Source organism: Neopelma chrysocephalum, unplaced genomic scaffold (genome assembly GCF_003984885.1).
Source record: "Neopelma chrysocephalum unplaced genomic scaffold, ASM398488v2 Primary Assembly neopelma1_22b, whole genome shotgun sequence".
Lineage (NCBI taxonomy): Eukaryota > Metazoa > Chordata > Aves > Passeriformes > Pipridae > Neopelma > Neopelma chrysocephalum.
This window is the reverse complement of record NW_020897690.1, coordinates 22,619,098-22,637,947: the sequence shown is the minus strand read 5'-3', so window position 1 is coordinate 22,637,947 and position 18,850 is coordinate 22,619,098. Positions and strand designations below refer to the sequence as shown.

The following is an 18,850-nucleotide window of genomic DNA, read 5'->3' as shown; positions in this document are numbered from 1 at the left end:
TGCAGATGTTCTTTTCTAGTAAACAGGAAAGCATTTTTTAGCTTTACCTTATGTAACCTTTTTAAAAAAATATTTTTTTCCTGCTATGTGGACAAAAAAATGATGATATTTAATTATTGGATATCAGGTAAACATTTTCATAGGAACACTTCTCTCAACAGAACAATTGTGCACTTGAGATCGAAAATAGTTTAGAAAGCCAGTTTTGTCTATGTCCATTAAAAAGTCTTCATTTACCTTTTCCTGAATTCTTTGAAATAAATCTTGTTTTAAGAAAAGTAGAGATTAAAGTAAAAAAATAATATTTGCAGCTGATTCAAATAATTACTGCCATTTATAATTCTCGTATTTACTATAAAACATCCAAACATCAAACCTCAATGCAAAATCCATCATGGTTATACTCCTATAGTGCTAGAGGTTTAAATGTGTACCTGAAAATCTTACTGTGTCCCAGAGATCCCTCAAGGTCATCAGCAGTCACCAGGAGATGCTCCTGCTTCCATTGGCCCTGAGGTATCAACTTCATGTATCCATCCTCCACTGCTCCCTCAAAAAGGAAAGAAATCTGGTTCCGGGGGTTCTTTTTAGGCTGTTCCAGGATCCATTGTATAGATTTTAGGCACACTTAGGTAAGAGCTGCCTTGTTATCCGGTTACCACTAATAAAACTCGACTAAAGCCAAGTTACAGTAAAATTCAAGTACTAGCACTCAAGTCTATAACATTCAAAACAGAATAGACTATGCAGTTTAAAATATTTTTAGACTAAAATGAGAGGTGTTGCAGTTATCCTTGTTGCACCAGACTTGGATCAAATTATGTATTCCTCACTCACTGAGTTGACTTACATCTGTGCTGTCAAGATGGCAATCAAGCTTATACTCTCTCTGCTTGTCTTAAACCTCAAATTACACTTGCTCAGAAGGTTTTGTAAGATAATTTATAAAGCACACTTGGTGACCTCTTACATTTCACTGTACAAGGTCTTTCGTTATGTGCTACCATTCTATAACAACCTATACGTTAAACTGTTTTATACAAAGATCTCCGTAGAATAACTGAATGGTAACACTTGACTGAGTCCAGATGTATTGCATGGTGAGATCACCCATCTATAATTTTTTCCTCTCCCTAGACATAATGTGAAAGTAAACTAACAGGAACACAGGAAACAGCAGCAAGTGTTCATGATATATGAAAATTTGTAAAAAAGCTGATAAAGAAATTATATTTTTGTGCTTCTTTATTGGCATTAGTGCTGAGAACTCCTGCCTGAACAGTGTTAGGATGTTTATTTCTGAAGAACTTAAATGGAGAAATTGAAGCACTTTGGGTGTATTAACGTTTATTATTACTGTTAATGTCAGAACTGTTCATCTATCCCTTTGTTGGTACAACATTTTCTTGAAGCTCTAATGTGTGTGACACAGGGAAATCATTCAGGTCAGCCATATAGTCTATTTTTCACTAAAGGTTTGCATCATCAGAGCAATATAGAAGATTTTTACCTGTGGAGAATTCTCTGGATTTCCCTGTTAGGCTGCACATTTAACTTACAATTTCTGTATCAAGAGAACACATATTCTCAGTCTCTAAACTGAGCATCACTGTCTCTTGAACGGTAAAGCTAGTTCATGGCATTACATGAATCATTATATTAATTAACATTCATTGCCAGAGGGGTTCTGGCTGCTTGAAGACTTTCAATGTGTGACAAAAAACTCAGAGAAAAACAGAAACCAAGATTACTTACCTGTCTTTGAATTCAAGCAAGACAACAGTTGACTGTACAAGAGACCATCTAGCAGAGTCAGTTGCAATGCATACATCACTGCTTCAGTGAATTGGGCCCTAAATATTTTTTCTATGAATGATCTGTCATTTGTCTGAACATCTACCTCCTCAGTTGCAGGACTTGTTGGGGTTTTTTTTTAACTCTCTACCCATTTCTCCTGCCTCTTGACATCCCACTGAGTGGAAGCACAATCATCTGGTGCATCTGCTGCTCACCCCACCCACCTCTGGTTTTATATCATCTGCAACCTTCTGAAGAGTGGACTATGTCTCATTTTAAGATCATTAATGAAAATGCAAATAGTACTGGCCCCAGTATTGACAACTGGGGTACAGCACTAGGCTCCAGCTGGACTTTTTACTGCTTATCACAACCCTCTCTGCCTGGCCCCTCAACCAGTTTTCAATCTACTTCACTGTACTTACATAACCCATACTTTATCAGCTTGTCTCTGAAGATGTTACAGTAAAGTGTCAGAAGCCACTCTAATGAGGTTGAGATAATCAACATCTACTACTTCTCCCTCAGCCACCAAGCTAATTACCTCATTATTGAAGGTAATCAGGTTGGTTAACCATGATTTCCAATTCATAAATTTATGTTGACCGCTCTTGCTAATTTTCTTGTCTTTCCTGTCCCTGAAAATAATTTCCAGTATTAGATGCTCCATCACCATCTCAGTGATTGAGGTGAGGTTGACCAACTTGTAGTTTTTTTGATCTTTCTTCTTGTCCCTCTTGAAGGCAGGAGTGAAATTTGCTTTCTTCCAGTCTTCAGGAACCTCTTCGGATTGGCATGCAATGACATCAGTCAGCTCCCTCAGTACTCATGGACGCTTTCTGTCAGGCTTCATGGGCTTATGTATGTCCAGGTTATTTAAAACTTCCCTAATCTGATTCTCTTCCACCAAGGATGTTTTCCTTACTCCAGGATTTGACAGTGGCCCAAGAGGCCTGTGATTCCCAAAGGCCAGTTTTTCAAATAACGACTGAGGTGAAGAAGACATTGAATATCTCGAGTCGAAACACTTAATCAGAAACATTTGGCTTGATTCATTTGATAGAGAGCTTTTGTAGACTTTTGCCTGAATTCCTGTTAGGGTGTTGTAGATACAAGCTTCTCCAGACATTGTAGGCGTTATACCCATGGAGCTGAGAGTCTGCCTACAGCATGTGTTCATGCCTCAGTGTCATAGCAGAAGGCGCCAAAGTACTGCTGAGTTTAGGATTCCTGAGCTTCTGTATGTGGAATGCAACCACGGTCTTGAGGTTATGGGAGGTTACAATGCATTTTCCCTTGATTGTTTTTTACCCCTGGCTCTGAGAGTTTAGAAATACTGATGTCAGATGGTAGCTAATTTTATTTGCTCTGCTTTCATGGTGACTAAAGAATGCTGAAAAGAGAGTTAAGTGACTTACTTAACTTGTAAGTGGCTTAGTTATTTCCCCTACTTCTTGAAATTTAATCAATCATGTTGTGTGTAATTATTTAGTTAATATTGATTACACATAAACCTCAGATATGGTTTTCTAAAACCTGTTACAAATCCATTTACTAAATATGTTCCCTGAAATTATTTATATTTATTCTTTTATACTTTAAATCTTCTTTTTCCCCAGTGAGCGTAGGGAGAAAAGTTGTCACACTAAAAGCCTGATTTCGTTCTGCTCTTGTACGTGCAATCCATTTGCTCAGTGGGATTCCAGCTAAGTATAGAAAAAAGAACATCACACTGGGGAATGCATGCACCTAACAGAGACCTGAAAGCTTCCAACCTTAAGCTTTGCTAATGGCAAATTATCTTAGTGATCTTACTCTGCTCTATCTCAGGCAAGATTAAGAGAAAAGTGAAAAAAATGGCCTTGTTTACTTCAAACTTAATTAATAATATCTGTCCTGTTATTTTAAATTGTTATCTGCATCTTGTATTTGCTTCAAGACACAGAAGGCAGTGTTGAACTTTACTTCTTTTATTAATCTGCCAGGAGCTTTTTTTGTTGACACAGTTGGAATATGAGTTAAAACATAACTCCTTATTCTGCTCAGAGGTGCGTAGCAGATCACAAAATTTAGTGCTGTGTATTCTGTTCCGAACAATAAGCTTTAACCTGTTTCTGCTGTAAGCCCACTGCAATTACTGGAGCCACGCAAGGAATGAAGCCTCTCACAGTTCAAGTAAAGGCTTTGATTGTGACCTCTTTTGTTTAGCGCTTGGTCAAAAGATGTACTAAATTATTTCGGCCACTTGTTTTTTTTTCTTTAATCATAAGTGAAAGGAATAACTACATACAGTGTTTGTTTCTCCCTATTAATAATAACTACTGCACAGTGGCAGAGGTGACTTTAGAAATAATTTAAATAACCATTTCAGAAACAGCATTTGAGCTGTTTAATTTGGTTCCCAGAACTTGTTTCCTAAAGGTTTCCTCTGTTGGTCACTGAAAGGACTGATTAATATATAAGTAGCCTTTCCTTAGCAAGCACTGAAAATACTTCTGTTATTTAAACTTTATTATTTTTTTCCTGTGCCCATATTTTATAAATATTTTAGATATCCAGAGAATCATTTAGGGTCATTCTGTTAGGAAAGCTTATAATTATGTGTATTGTAACTAGATTTGTGATGGCACACTGTAATTTTCTACAGAACAATTGGGAAAATATTGATAGTAATACAAAGCAAACTAACTATTTCTTCATTAGGAACTACATAAATTGTAACATTATGAAGGACGTCTGTAGGAATACAGAGCATTGAGCAGCTTCTAAGAGATACTATACGTGCACGGTTTCAAATAAAGTAATTGGTTTCTGAAATCACTTAATAAGCTTTTTATTTCTGCCCCAAAATAAAGTTTACACTGGTAAGACTAAGCCCTTTCTGTAGTTAAATTTCTAGTTTTAATTATGGTATCAGTAAACTCTTGCACAACAAAGAAAGGGTGCAGGATGAGCAAGGCAAGCTAGAGAACTGATAGAAAAAAGTGAAGTTAATGGGTTATTCTCATAAATAGACACACTGCATTTGATGTTACAACAGTATCTAGTAGAAATTGTGGAGCATATTTCCATTTTAGAAAGAATAGATAAATCACAGACCTCAACTCAAAAAACCTGCAGAAATTACCCTAAGGTTTATAACCAGAGTTATAAACTTGTATCTCTTGCTGATGAATGTTTCTGCATTTAATTTAAATAAGTGTAGTTGCAGTAACTGATGGAATGTATTGTGCTTTATTTTGCTAGAGCTCAAGAATATAAATACTTTATTTCTTTTCAATTATTACTATTTTTACAATTCTAGATCACTTTTAAAAAAAAAAAATTCCAGATAAACCTTATGGTATTTTATACTGAACAGCTGAAAGAAGAGCAGATTATGCAGTGTAAAAATTGTTTATTAATATTCATTCAGACCCTTTTATTGCAAAAGATACACAACACTATTTGGAATATAGAAGGTAACAGACATGGAAGTGGCTGAGGTTCGTCCACTGGAGATTGAGTGTTAAGAGCTTGGAACTATTGGGTAGATTGTTTAGCTCACTCTGTTTTCATCATTTGGTGATAAAAAGCAAACAAAAAATATGAAAATGCTGAAGAGAGCCTTTTCAGATTGTTCTTTTACAATTTAGCATTCAGCCAATTTATCCTGGCCTTCTAAATCCATTGAGCTGATCTAATGTCTTACTGCTCTGAACGCTACTGATCTGCTTGATAAATCATTATTTTTCATTTCCTGAACCAGTTCCTTAGCTAATTGTTTCCTTAAGGGTAAACAGTTGGAAGGGACCTTTAAAACTCATCTAGTGCAACTTCCATGCAGTGAACTGGGACATCTTCAACTATATCAGATTCCTCAAGCCCCATCCAACCTGACCTTGAATGTTTCCAGGAATGGGGCATCAACAACCCCTCTGGGCAACCTTTTCCAGTGTTTCACCATTTCATTGTAAAAAACTTCTTCCTTATATCCAATTGGAATCTACACTCCTTCAGTTTGAAACCCTGACCCCTTGTCCTATTTCAACAGGCCCTACTAAAAAGTTTGTTCCCGTCTTTCTTAAAATCACCATTTATGTACTGTGGAAGAAAGGAGTCTCGTAAGAGCTCTCACTTTTGCTTTTCCCTGTGTTCTAATGGCAAAACTGGTTGGTAGCCCCATGTCCTTACTTTGCTTCTTCTGCTTTTCTGTTGGTGGTTTGCAATTTCCTTTACCTTTATCTCTCCATGAGTTCTCAAAAAGAAGACAGGAAAGTGCTTTGCCCTTTCTATTCCTTGACGTTTCTTCCCAGGTCTCTTCTGCAATTTTGTAGTGATAATATTTTTCATAGAGTAGCTTTGGGAACCAGAGCATGCAACAACCACACTGGTGTCCTCGTTCGTGCCCTTCCAGCATTGTCTCCTGACTCCAACTCTGTTTTCATTCTGCAGGACTTGAGCACACACAGAAATGCCAAGTAAAACACCTGTACTGGCAGGTGTCATTCTGGAGATGAGTAAGATGACATTAATTTGAAATAGGTGAGGAAGGGAGATTAATTAAGCACTCGATTAAGTACTCTATCATCAGAAAGTGAGCTTTTTTTTTTGACAGGATCTCTCATCTCTAACTTGATGTTTCCTGCAGTGCAAGAATGAAAATGTTAATAGCAGAAATTTGAACAAAATATCCCTCTGTAACAAAAATAAATAAAAAATAAATATTCTTGATAAAACTTTAATTGTAGCATTGGTTAGTTAAAAAATAATATTAGTTTTTTTTTTCCTAGGGAATAAAAAAGGAAAAAGCTGTAAGAAGTAAGTTGATGGGTAAGGTGCTTGGAATGCATTGGGTATTAGAAAAATCTGGTTTTTGTTCTGCTACAGCTACCTCGTGGTGCTTCTGCAGGTTGGTTGGAGTCACAGGGAATCTGGGGGTGAGGCAACCGCAAGAAGAGGACCACTCTACTCATTGATACAGGTTTTCATTTCTGCATTGGCTGAGTATTGCCAGAGGTGTAAGACCCCAAGTTCTTGAGCTGCAAGCTCATCAGAGGGTTTTATTTTAAAAATATACAAGGCTCCAACAATATTTGCCCTCTGGACATACTAGAAGAACCTTCGGTTCTTTTAACACCTTAAGTGAGAGCACAAAGGAGAAGATGCTGCACATGTTTTCTCAGGAGGTACTTTACTGGTAAACTTTAGAAAATAAGGAACTTGACTCAAGTTTAAAGGGTAACATTTAACCAAAATAAAGCATTCCAAAAAGCAACATGTTGCTTTAGCAATTTAGCACCATTTAGCAAAATCCAACCCATTCATACTCAAGTTACCCAAAATAATGAGAGGAGATTAAGAGAAGAAGTAAAGAAAGAGAGACAAAAAGAGAGAAAAATTATAGCTACCACTAGAGAGTCCTGTGCAAGTCCAGCTTCCACATGACCAAATGGTAGGGTTGAAATGAAATCGGAGAGCACATCTTGCTGCTTTTATTTGCTTTGGCCCCCCTGTGTCCACACCCCCCACCCCCAGGCAGGACTTCCAGTGTGCCAGCCAGTCTGGGGCTGGGTCAGGGGCTCTGAGCTGTGATGTGGGCAGTGCTCCTGGGATGCCTTTCAGTGACAGCTGCTCCAGGGCTGCCCAAGGAGGCTCGCAGGGACTGAGGTGTGGGACAGGGCATCACCTCACCTCCGTGAAATTTGACCTGTCCCTTCTCCCCCAACCCACACTTTAGGTAGTCTGAGTCAGTAATTTAGTGCCTCACAAAAGGACAGCTGGAGCAGGGTGTGCCGAGGAGGAGCATGATATACTTGAGTTTTTGGTATAGTGTGTATATTCACACGTGCCATAGCTGCAGTGGCCCTGCTCATTGACATGATCAGCACCACAGGCTCAGGGGAGAGGCCGTCCAGTACCAGCAGTGGTGATGCCCCAGGCCCATAGGGCAGAGCTCCGTTCTTCTTCAGTGTTTCAACCCTGGGCTCCTCCTGCAAGGTTGCAACCCTGTTGTTCATGGTTTTACACCTAGTTCGTTAGCACAGGCCTCACCGATCCCTCAGTCAGTCTCTTTGACTTTCTCCATATCTAAACTTAATAAGCAATTGTTAGCCAGCACACTGCTTCTGATCTCCTGCCTAGAAGGCCTTGCGAGGATGGTAAGTTGGTAGCAGCTCATCTGTGCTTCTCTCCTGTCCATAGCTGCGCTAGTAGAGTGGACAGATGTTATTCAGACCTCATTTTATCCGAGCACTGCTCTCAAGTAGATTTTACCCTGTGATATTTGGCATGCCTCATTTTTCTGTTTGTAACATGGAGATAATGGCCACTTTTCATTCAGGGAATGCTTCTCTCCAGAAATATATTTTTAGTACATTTTCACCTATGCAATACAGGGGCTGTCTCCTAGCAGTGTGTAAGGAGTGGGTGTGTGTAGCGCAATAGGGCTCTTCATGTAATCTCTCAGCATCACCGGCAGCTGCTATGAATAGAAACACATTTTGTAACTTGTGGTGGTCATTTAAAATCTGTGACTGGTGTTGACGAGGTATGAGAATGCTGTTGACTTTTAGAAAGCAAACTGTTCCTATTTCATGTTTTAGTCATGATGGGTTTTACATAATTTGTGAAACAGAAGTGTGTTCAACGTTATGACATCTCTAATATACATTAAGCTTGAAAAGACTGATGTTCTAGTATCTGCTGTCTTATGAATGAGGCTTACTGTAAATTGTAGGTGCTTCATCACACTAGTTTTATAGGAATAATTCCAGAACATTTCATTTGTTATAGAATTACAATTATTAATAACTCAGTTGAATAACCGGTGTTAGCACTGCATTGCTCACTGATACCTTTGGCGAATGTTAGGTAATCAGCAGCTATCCTCTACTTTGGAAAATATGTTTCTTACAGTTGCCTTCTTTTCAATTGCAATTTCTCCAATGGATATTTGCAGCTTTTGTATTAAAAAAAAGATAAATAAAAGCTTCTTCAAAGTAGCTTTTTTCTGTATTAAGGGGAAAACATTTGTATTTGCAATTAAATAAAATTGATACTAGTATGGTGGTAAACACAAACCGTGGCTAATCCTTTAATACAGTAGATCAATGGAGAAGGCATTAGAAAAAATTAATTCATTGTTGATATATTGATGGTTCACAGTTTGGTAAAAAGACAGAGAATTGAGATATTTTTATATTTATTTATATATTTTTAATATTATCGTTTCTTTTTTTTTTCTTTCTTCTTGTCTAAATATGTTAATTCTATGCATGCCACAGTATTCTTGTGAAGGAATTTCATGTTCAGAGATCCTTGCTAGGTGTTGTGAGGAAAGGTTTAAGTGTTAATACCACCGTTACACTTCTCTCTGAAAGAGATTTTTTTAGTAAAATACCCTCTCCCTCATTTCCTTGAATTCTGACATGTGTGTGTTTTTTTTGGTTTTGTTTCCCAGCAGTTAAAAGGCAGTAGATTTGATTTGTCAAGTCATTTGGAAAAGGAGGAGTGGAGAAGTGCCCTGTAACCACTGAAGAGTAAGTGCCTGTTTTACCTGCTATTTCAGCCACAGAAGTAAGTAGGATACACAGATGGATTGGTATGAAACTTTTATAATACCAAGAGGCATACAAAAATCTGCACACACGGAAGTATAACTGTTCTGAAATACTTCAAAAAGAAAGCCAAGAGATCTGCTTGGAAGTAATTATGGATCAGGTCATGAACAGTGTTGAGGTATACAATGTAAATTATTGAAAGCCAAAATTGAAAAGTACCTTAAGTGAAATTCTGTTAAATTGATTCAGATACTAAGTAGCTTTAAATATTCAATATAGAAAGTCTCTAAAATTAGAAAATGCAGTTTGGATGTGTGCACACAACTCTGCCCTTGAAAACTAGGAACTAATTGAATAAAGACATGCCTGTCAGCTGTATTTGCAAGCTATTAAAAACACCGCTCTGTTTTATACTGAAGATGACTGTCAGCTTTGTTTGCAGCATGCTTGTCTGTTAATTCTAATGCTTTTTTGATTCACGTCAAATAAAAATTTCATTTTCAAAACGCAGGTGTTAACTGCTTTCAGTTTCTCCCCAGCAGAAAATATCTCTGTAGCAGAAAGCACTAATAATAATGAATCCTACAGGATAGATTTGGATATGAGAAGCTAAGCTGGAATACTAAAGTATGAAGCTTGGACTTAGAAGTGTTTAGACACATTTGCAAGTGTATTAAGCATTTAAGCTGTTGTTTGAGGACAGTCATACCAGAAATATATTTAAACTCTGCATTTAATATACAACACTTTAAAAACTTTGCTACTTCAACAAATTAGTTTAAAATGAAATTGCTTTTCTTACAATTGAAAATATTAAAGGAGCTGAGGGTGAAGTTCATAATACTAGGTTGTACTTTTGTTAGCTTAGGAATTATGAACGTGGCTTTAATATATTGTAGTGTCTTTTGTTCATACACAAGTGTGGGATAGGAGAATGCCATAAGATCTCTCTGACACTGGGGCAAACTGCTCTCTGCGTACTTTGGAATACACAGAATATTGATCCTTTTAGAGCAGCAAACAGCAGGGTTGGGAAGCAAAAGAACAGTGTCATATTTTATTTGTGCAGAGGTACCTGGCATTCGGATTGGACCCGGTCAAATCAATCTGCTTGTTCATTGCTACTGGATGTACAACTTTCAGTTGTCTTCCCTCTCTCCTTTGTGGTAGCACATCTGATGCTCCTTCATTTCCTTGGGAAGCCAGTTGCAGCACAATAGCCAGAGAAAGACTGACTCAGCCAAAAATCTGAAGGGTTTTCTGTCCATTAAGTGAGCTAGATGGAAGTGAGATGGCAGGAAATGAGAAGAAAACCAGAGGAAGTGGACCACAAATTTCAACAGCTTTAGAGTGTTGGAGAAAATAGTCTGTCTTGTCTAGCCAAAATCTTCTTCTATCTACAGAATTTAGATTCCAAACTTCTGTCTCTGAGGGACTGCACACCTCTTTCTGCCATCTCCTTAGGTTTTGGATAGAAACTAACTTCAACTCCTGAGTAATGAATACTGGTTTGCTAGAAAGGAAGGAAGGAACTGAAAAAGTGAGAAAATCGATAAATTACACAAACTAGAAGGGTTGTGGGATTGTAATGGAAGAGTAGGTGGTTTTTTTTTTTTAATAAATATTACATATTTTAGGATTGACTGTGATTTATAGGACATCTCCTGTGGTTGATAGAAATACGGCTTGAGAAGTTATCTGAAAACAAGTTGCCATGGTGATGTAGCTGCAATACTGTATTAGTAATCAATGTCAAGGCTGTGTGGTAGACAGCAGTGATTGAATTGCAAGTATCATAAAAGTAAAACCAAAAGCTTGGAGTAAAATATCATAAAGAATTACGAAGATTACAAGACATATAAACCCTTTACCTGAATTTTGGAGGCAATAAGATAGTTGATGATTTCTTTTCAGAAATAGAGCTTCTGATCTTAGGTTATTGGTATAAATCCTGCCTAGTCTAGTAAGGTTAGAAGGATTGCTACCTAAGGACACATTTCTAAGGACAATTTTTCTACAGATTTGGCACTAATCATTTTCTTATTAAAGATTTTAATTGAAGAGATGGGGGAAATACCTGTGTTATGGGTCTGTAGGATGTTTTCTCCTGTATTTACTGAAAGACTGTTTTTCAGCACAACCAAAACATGTGAGTTTGTGTCAGGGATAAAGACTGATTACTTTGACATTAGCTATTCAGGGCCTTGTCCATGCATATGAGAAGGTTTATGATTACTGAGAATGTTCAGTCAGTGATAAACAGTTGTTCTGATGATCTGTAATCGTGCAGAGTGGGAGTATATTGACACCAGTAGTACATAGCTGTCACTGAGTTTATTTAAGAAATACTGATAAATGAAGAAGACCTGTTGTTTTTGTGTGTTGATGTTATTCTGGTGGTTGACGTTATTCTGTCACATAAGTTTTTGACACATTGGATTTATGGTTAAGTGTCAAAATAGGTAGAAGTACAACTTTCTCATAAATAGTTTTCTTTCAGTCATTTATTTTGGTACACATCAGAGGATTGATGTCTTGTGAGCTGTGTCTTACTACTGGCGTGTGTAGTCAGCTTGCCTGGAGTCCCATTTCCTTGCTCCTTCGTGAAAATACAGTAAAAAATGAATTAGAAAAAAGTGTGGTCTCTGGTGCATTACTTTCATGATATTATTGCTAAAAGCAGCTGTAGGTAGATGAGATGGAGCTCCACCTGTCTATGACTTCTTTATTCTAAATTATTTGTTCTGAAGAAGTGATTTTTTTTTAATCTTTGCTATCAATGGAAGATAGATATTTAGTAGAATGATGATTTTAGAAATGCAGATATTGTCCCCTGTATTTAGAATGCTTGTGTTTAGAATAAGAGAGTGTATGTATATAACCTAATTGCTTAAAAACAATATGATTTTGATTAGTTACAGTCCATGTAATAAAAATAATAAAGGGTAAAGGATGAAAGAGGGGGAAAAACCCCGACAACAATCTGCAAGATTTTTATGTTTAGCTATATAATTGTTTTTTGGCAAAATTTACTTAGTGGCAGTAGTGGATTAGTTTTGTTTCATGTTGGTAAGGCAAAAGACCTAAAGGGCATGGCAAAAATTAATAGGGTATTTGCTAGAAGAAAGTATGGCTAAGTAGCATTATGGACCTAATAATATTGAGACATACCAGTGCTGTGCATCTGCTTTTATCTGTTAGCTAAAAAAAATTAATTGTTGCTTTTAGTAGTCTATGAAGATTGCATATTTGAATGATTTACTGTCCAAGGTATGTTAAGTGCATCTTACAGTGTTTATATAGCATATATTTATCCTTTAATAATCACATTTTAAATGGGAAAATTACATAGCAAATATCGTTGTTTATTCATTAGAACTCCTGTATCCTTGTAGCAGGCCATATTTCTCAGACATTTATTTGAATATATCCTGAAATAAATAAAGTTGAGCTCTGCCTCTTGTTAATGCGTTGGTCTTTTCTTGACCTCTTTTTACAGAGGGAGATGTCACTGATTGGCAGTATCCCTAGTATACTGTAGATAAATGAGTTCTAAGTTAGCTTACACATGTATCAGTGTACATGTAGTGTCTGAACAAAATGTAGGTAGGCACTGTCATTTTAACACAGATACCTGATCATGTAGTGCAGCAGAAGCTCAGTCCTTTGCTGCTAGAGCTGGAGAGATGCTGTTCACAAAAAGTAATTGTTCTCATATGTATTCCCCATTTACAGACAGAATAACTGGAAATGTGAGAATCAAGTAGTTATATTAGAAACATTTTGGGTTCCTGATCACATTTTCCTTCTTTTTTTTCTCCTTTTTTCTTTTGTATTATATATACCTTATGTAATTCAACTGTTTCTTGTATGTTTCTAAATAAAATATAAATTACTATTTTGAAATATAAAATCTAAAAAATAACCCCATAGCACACTTTTTATTAGTTTAAAGTTTGGAGTCCAAACTGATCAACATGATTATGAAAACATTTGTAAAAGGTAAGACTGCAGTGTAATGAATAATTCTCTTTTCAGTCCTTTCCCCAGTGTTTTCCAAGAGTAATGTTAACAGTGCAATCTAATATTGAACTCCTTTTTATTATTTCCTCTCTAATGATAGAATTAACTGAGGTGAGGAATATCTGGTTTCATAAAATGTTGTAGATCATATTAGGTAAATTGTTACAAAAGCTAATGTAATCTATAAAACTCAGAACTTACAATTTTATAAATGTCATATCTTATGCTAAAAAGTTTTCTAGATTGCAAAAGAGACTATTTAACTCTTTGGAATAATACAGCAGACAAATGCAATTTTTTTTTACTTTTATTTAGGAGAAATACTCTAAAATACTCTATTATGTCATCAGTGTTGATTCAGAATTGTGTCAATTCTTCAATAATTTTATTTATTTTCATTACCTTTGGATTAAGCAATGAATGTGAAATTCTTTACTGGATACTTTCTTCTCTGTATGTATGCATCTTTTCATGTGTCTCTTTGCCTTTTCATGCCCAATAAATCTGCATTATGGTAATAATTACATAAGAACCCTTCATCTTTATGCAAGAGGCATGCCCAAGTGTTAAACACCAGTCCATGTTGCTTAAATCTGACATAGATATTTTTACAGACTCTGTTCAGTTTCAAGATGTGTATAAATGCAATAATGTCAGCACCTCACAATTTAGAGTTTTAGAAAGAAAACTAATATTCAAGTTTTAAAATTACAGCAAGCTGCATGATGATTATGATGTGTAGGAGGTGACTTCATAGTCATGAAAAAGCTCCGCAGCTTTGTTCTGCTCCTTTAAGACAGTCATCGCCTCAGAAAACAAATGAACAAAACATTTCTCTGATGTTTCTTCAGTATAGGATGGTGTTTGGGACAGAACATCATTGCTATATATATATATCTTATTCCATCAGCCATTACCTGGGGGTTAAAAATTAGCTTTGTAACAGGCCTGTCACAGTAACCCCTTAGTTTGCTAAATTGCTTTAGCCTTCTGTGCAAACAATTTCTCTATCAAGAAGAAAGAGGCCTAAAGCTTCCTTAATGCTACTATATCTGCATCAGATCAGGATTATGAACTTTTATTAGCTTTTTAAGCTTTTCTAATCACTATGGGTAGGTTGGGTTTTTTTGATAATGCTATTCTGTTTTCTGCTGAAGCTTGTGGCAGTTCATTTTGATAACTGCATCCTTTTAATTCTCAAAAGGTGATAAGGTTTTGCTACTAGTCTCATAAATGACCCAATCCATATCTAATAAGAGTAGATCTATGCTAGAATATGTGGAAATTTATGTTTTCTTAACAGTGAGATACTTATTTAATCAAAAGTAGCAGGTTTCAGATGACATTATAGATTCACAGTTTTAGTTGTTATTTGTCTTGATTGTTTCCATAACACATATTACAGGCCTCATTAAACAAAAACCCAAAAACTTGGAGGCTGTAGCACTTTTCAATTTCTTTTGCATTGATCTATTGCTCATTACATTGTGTTTTCTCTAGTAACTTAGTTGAATGATTACTTTCATACTGTAGTGGGTTTCTGTGGCTGGGTTTTGGTAGCGGGGGGAGGCTACAGGGTTGACTTCTGTTAGAAGCTGCTAGAAGCTTCCCCTGGCTGGTGGAGCCAATGCCAGCCAGCTCCAGGACGGGCTTCTTGCTGCTGGCCAAGACCAAGCCAATCAGGAGTAATAGTAACGCCTCTGTGATAGCATATTTAAGAATAGAAAGTTATTGCGCAGTGAAAAAATTCCAGCCAAGGAAGATCGGAGTGAGAACATGGGAACAACAATGTAGGCACCAAAGTCAGCACAAAAGGAGGGGGAGGAGGTTCTCCAGGTGCCAGAGCTGAGGCCCCTGCAGCCCTTGATGAAGACCATGGTGGAGCAGCTGTGCCCCTGCAGCCCATGGAGGACCATTGGGATGCAGACACCCACCTGCAGCCCATGGAGGAGCCCATGCTGGAGCAGGTGGATATCTGAAGGAAGCTATGACCTCATGGGAAGCCCATGATGGAGCAGGGGCCTACTGGAAACCTGGAGCCCGTGGAGAGCAGGACTCACACTAGAGCAGGTTTTTTCGCTGGGAAGGACTTGTGGCCCCTGTGGGAGACCCATGCTGGAGCAGCTCATTCATGAAGGACTATACCCCACAGAGAAGTGACCCAGAGGACAGCAGTTTGTAAAGAACTGCTGCCCGAGGGATGGACTCACGCCAGAGAGGTCCATGAAGGACTGTCTCCCATGGGAGGGACCTCATGGGAAGCAGGGGAAGGCTCCTCTCTGTGAGCAGAGACAGAAACAATAACTGACCATAACCCCCATTCCCTGTCTACCTGCACTGCTGGGAAGGAGGAGGAGGTTTGGAAAGAAGGAGGGGTGGGCGGAAGGTGTTTTTAAGATTATTTTACTTCTTCTTCTTTTCCTCTGATCCTGTTAGTAATAAATTTAATTAATATCCCCACTTTGAATCTGTTTAGTCCGTGATGGTGATCAGTAAGTGACCTTTCCCAGCTCTTGTCTCAACTCATGATTCCTTCACTGGCTTTTTTTCCTCTCCTCTGTCCAGTTACAGAGGGGAATGAGAGAGCAGCTTTAGTGGGTACCTGGCATTTGGCCAGGGTCAACCCACTACAAATACATAGGATATAACTTATTACAACTTGTCCAAAGATTGTTCTCATGTTCATTTAGGTACTTTAGTCCACCATTTTTCATGACTTGCTTGAGAAGAGTACTCTGGGAACAGTGCAGTTGTAATCATGGCCAAACAAAGCTCAAATAAAGATTGATATATGAGTTCTTGCTCAGAAAGTGATCTTTGCTCTGAAGTGCTTCCCCTCTTAAAAGTGAAAGTGCAATTTTGCTGGCCCTTCAGTTCTGACTCTGGTGTTCTTCTAATGATGCTCAATGAGTGCAAAACTCTCATCCTACTCACTTGGAGAAACAAATCTAAGCTCCAGAAAACATGTGAGTTACAGCCTGAGGCTCCCTCTGGGTGCAAAGAATCTGATTTTTTTTTCTCTTAAGTACACTGTGAATGATTTCTTGAAGATCTTCAAACCACAGTAGAAAGTCTAGTATCACATACCATGCCTCTTATTTATGAACAATATAAAAATAATCTTACATCACTTGTCATTAGGCTATTATTAATGTGATAATGGAAGACAAACATATTTTGAAACTAGAATGCTGCATTCTCAAGTTTTCCTCGTGCATTTAAATGTATAATATTATTTGTCTACAGAAGCTGTTCTTCCAGCACCATTAAAGCACCAATGACATGGTCTTTAAAAAGTTCAGTTTTAAGCTTAGTTTTAGTCAGACAATCCAATTAATGTGAATGAGCTTTTAATTAATAGGCCTAAAGTTAAGTAAGTCTTTTTTTGTTTGCACAATCAGAACTTAAGACGTGATCCTACTGATTAACCTTGATTCTCCTTCCCCTTCTGTTTCTGAGGATTTGCTGATGTTATGCCTTGGGTAGATAAATCTCAGTTTATCTACCTGTTTATCTGTTCCTGGGAAGTTGCTAGGATGAGAATGAAAGCTGAAATTTTCACAAGAATGCAATGAAATTGCATATACAAAGCCTGTGGCTATTCAGCGGGATTAATGTATCTAACATAGTTTGCTGTTTAAACCTTAAAACAAACTAGTACATGAAAATTGTCTACTGTATAAATTAAATTAATCTTAAGACCATTAGTAAGGTTGAACTTTAGTTTAAATTAAAAATCCTGTGCGTTCACATTTCTAGAGTAATGAAGAACTATGCAAGAAAGAACAGTGGATGATTTACATCAAGACAAAAAAATGGAGGAATAACATGAAAGTTATAAAAGACTACCTTGACTGGAGCGAAGGACAGGCTCTCTGCCTAAGAAAAGAAGCTTAGGAAGAACAGTAAAGAACAATCTGAAATAAAAGCATAGAAATATGTCTTTCTGCTCTGAAAAAAAATGGGTGAGAATGAACATGACTTTGTGTGGTTTAGTATTATCACACAATTAATTTCTTAAAAATTACCTTAATATACTGACATTTATGAATGAATGTAATGAAATATTATGTGTTCAAAGATACATATGCATTAGAACTGAAAGACTTGGAAATTTTCTTTTGTTTTGGTGTTTTGTTTTGGTGTCCTTTTGCATTCCTGAGAATGAAAGTGGTGATAATATGCATGGATGTTGGAAAAAACAAGGTATCAGATAATCTGAACAACATAAGAACATATCACCATCTTCCTCCTGTCAGTATTGACTTCCACTGGTAACTGGACATAGTTATTTACCAATTACAGTGTTATTTTTGTAGGTATTTTTACCTATTTTACAAATACAATGCTATGTAATGCAAAGTTTCTTAAGAGAAAAAACCATTCCACTCATCCCTTGTCGCCATTCCCCTCCCCTAAAGAATGAAAATAATATGCATATACATATACAATGCAAGTAGGCATATAAGAGTATTTTTACTTTCTGTTAGAAGAAATGTAAGATTACTGAATGACAGAATAGGTCAGGTTAGAAGGAACCACAGTAGGTCATATGGTCCAACCTCCCTGCTCAAGCAGGGTCATCCCAGAGCACACTGCACAGGATTGCGTCCAGATGGTTCTTGAATATCTCCAGTGAGGGAGAGTCCATAACTTCTCTGGACATTCTGTTCCAGTGCACGGGCACCAGCACAGTAAAGAAGTTCTTCCTCCTATTCAAATTATTAAGATTTAAGAAGTTTTACTTCAGTTGTTGAACTGAAATTTATTAATTGTGCTGGTAAAGAGTTTTTAATGACTTGGGTTTTTTTGGTTGTGGGGTTTTGTTTTATTCTTTTTGTTTTGCTTCCATAATTTAGAACAATGGAAATGGGAAAGTGAGCAAAAATCAAGTAATCGGGGAACATTTAGTTAGAAATGTCAACAGACTGGGATAACTACTGAGAGATAGGAGCTTGTAGAAATTTTGTTCACATAAGAAAATACACACATATACATATCTTTATGCAGGGTGTTTGTGTATGTGTGTGTTTACACAACCTTCAAAAATCAGAGTATTTTTAAATGGAAAAAATATTTCTTTGATCTTCTTGTGACTATACATTCTAGTGTTTAATTAGAAAAAATTAACTTTATACCCACAGAAATTTTAGTGGCAAAGAACTAAATTAGTTGCCTTTTTTTTTTAAAGTCATTGCTTTCCATTTTCAGGGAAATGGTAAGAAAACAACATCAGAGCAGAAAGACTGTGTGGTTGACAGTGATTATAGTATGTTTGGCCGAAGTAGTGTTACAGGAGAAATCAAAGACTTAAGGAGATCAGAGTTAAAGTGTGATGTGAAAAGGCATGTTTTTAAATACAGACCTAAAATTTAGACTCAGCATATATGAATGTCTCTTTTTCTTTTATGATATTTATTTCTACAGCTGCATAAGAGAAATCCTGCAAGTGACCATTGAATAGAATTTTTATGCACCTTTGTGTCGTT

At 36.9% G+C, this 18,850-nt stretch overlaps 1 protein-coding gene across 4 annotated transcripts in view; it reads left to right on the top strand.

The window, feature by feature from the left end:
- CDH18 (cadherin 18) overlaps positions 1-18,850 on the top strand; it is a 249,479-nt gene that overhangs the window by 45,930 nt on the left and 184,699 nt on the right. For 3 of the 4 annotated variants that reach the window (XM_027681902.1, XM_027681876.1, XM_027681883.1), the window contains one exon: positions 9,239-9,317. The exons of the other annotated variant lie outside the window; for it this stretch is intronic. The gene's annotated coding sequence lies outside the window, so the exon portion shown is untranslated. The remainder of the gene's footprint in view (positions 1-9,238; positions 9,318-18,850) is intronic. 4 annotated transcript variants of the gene reach the window in all.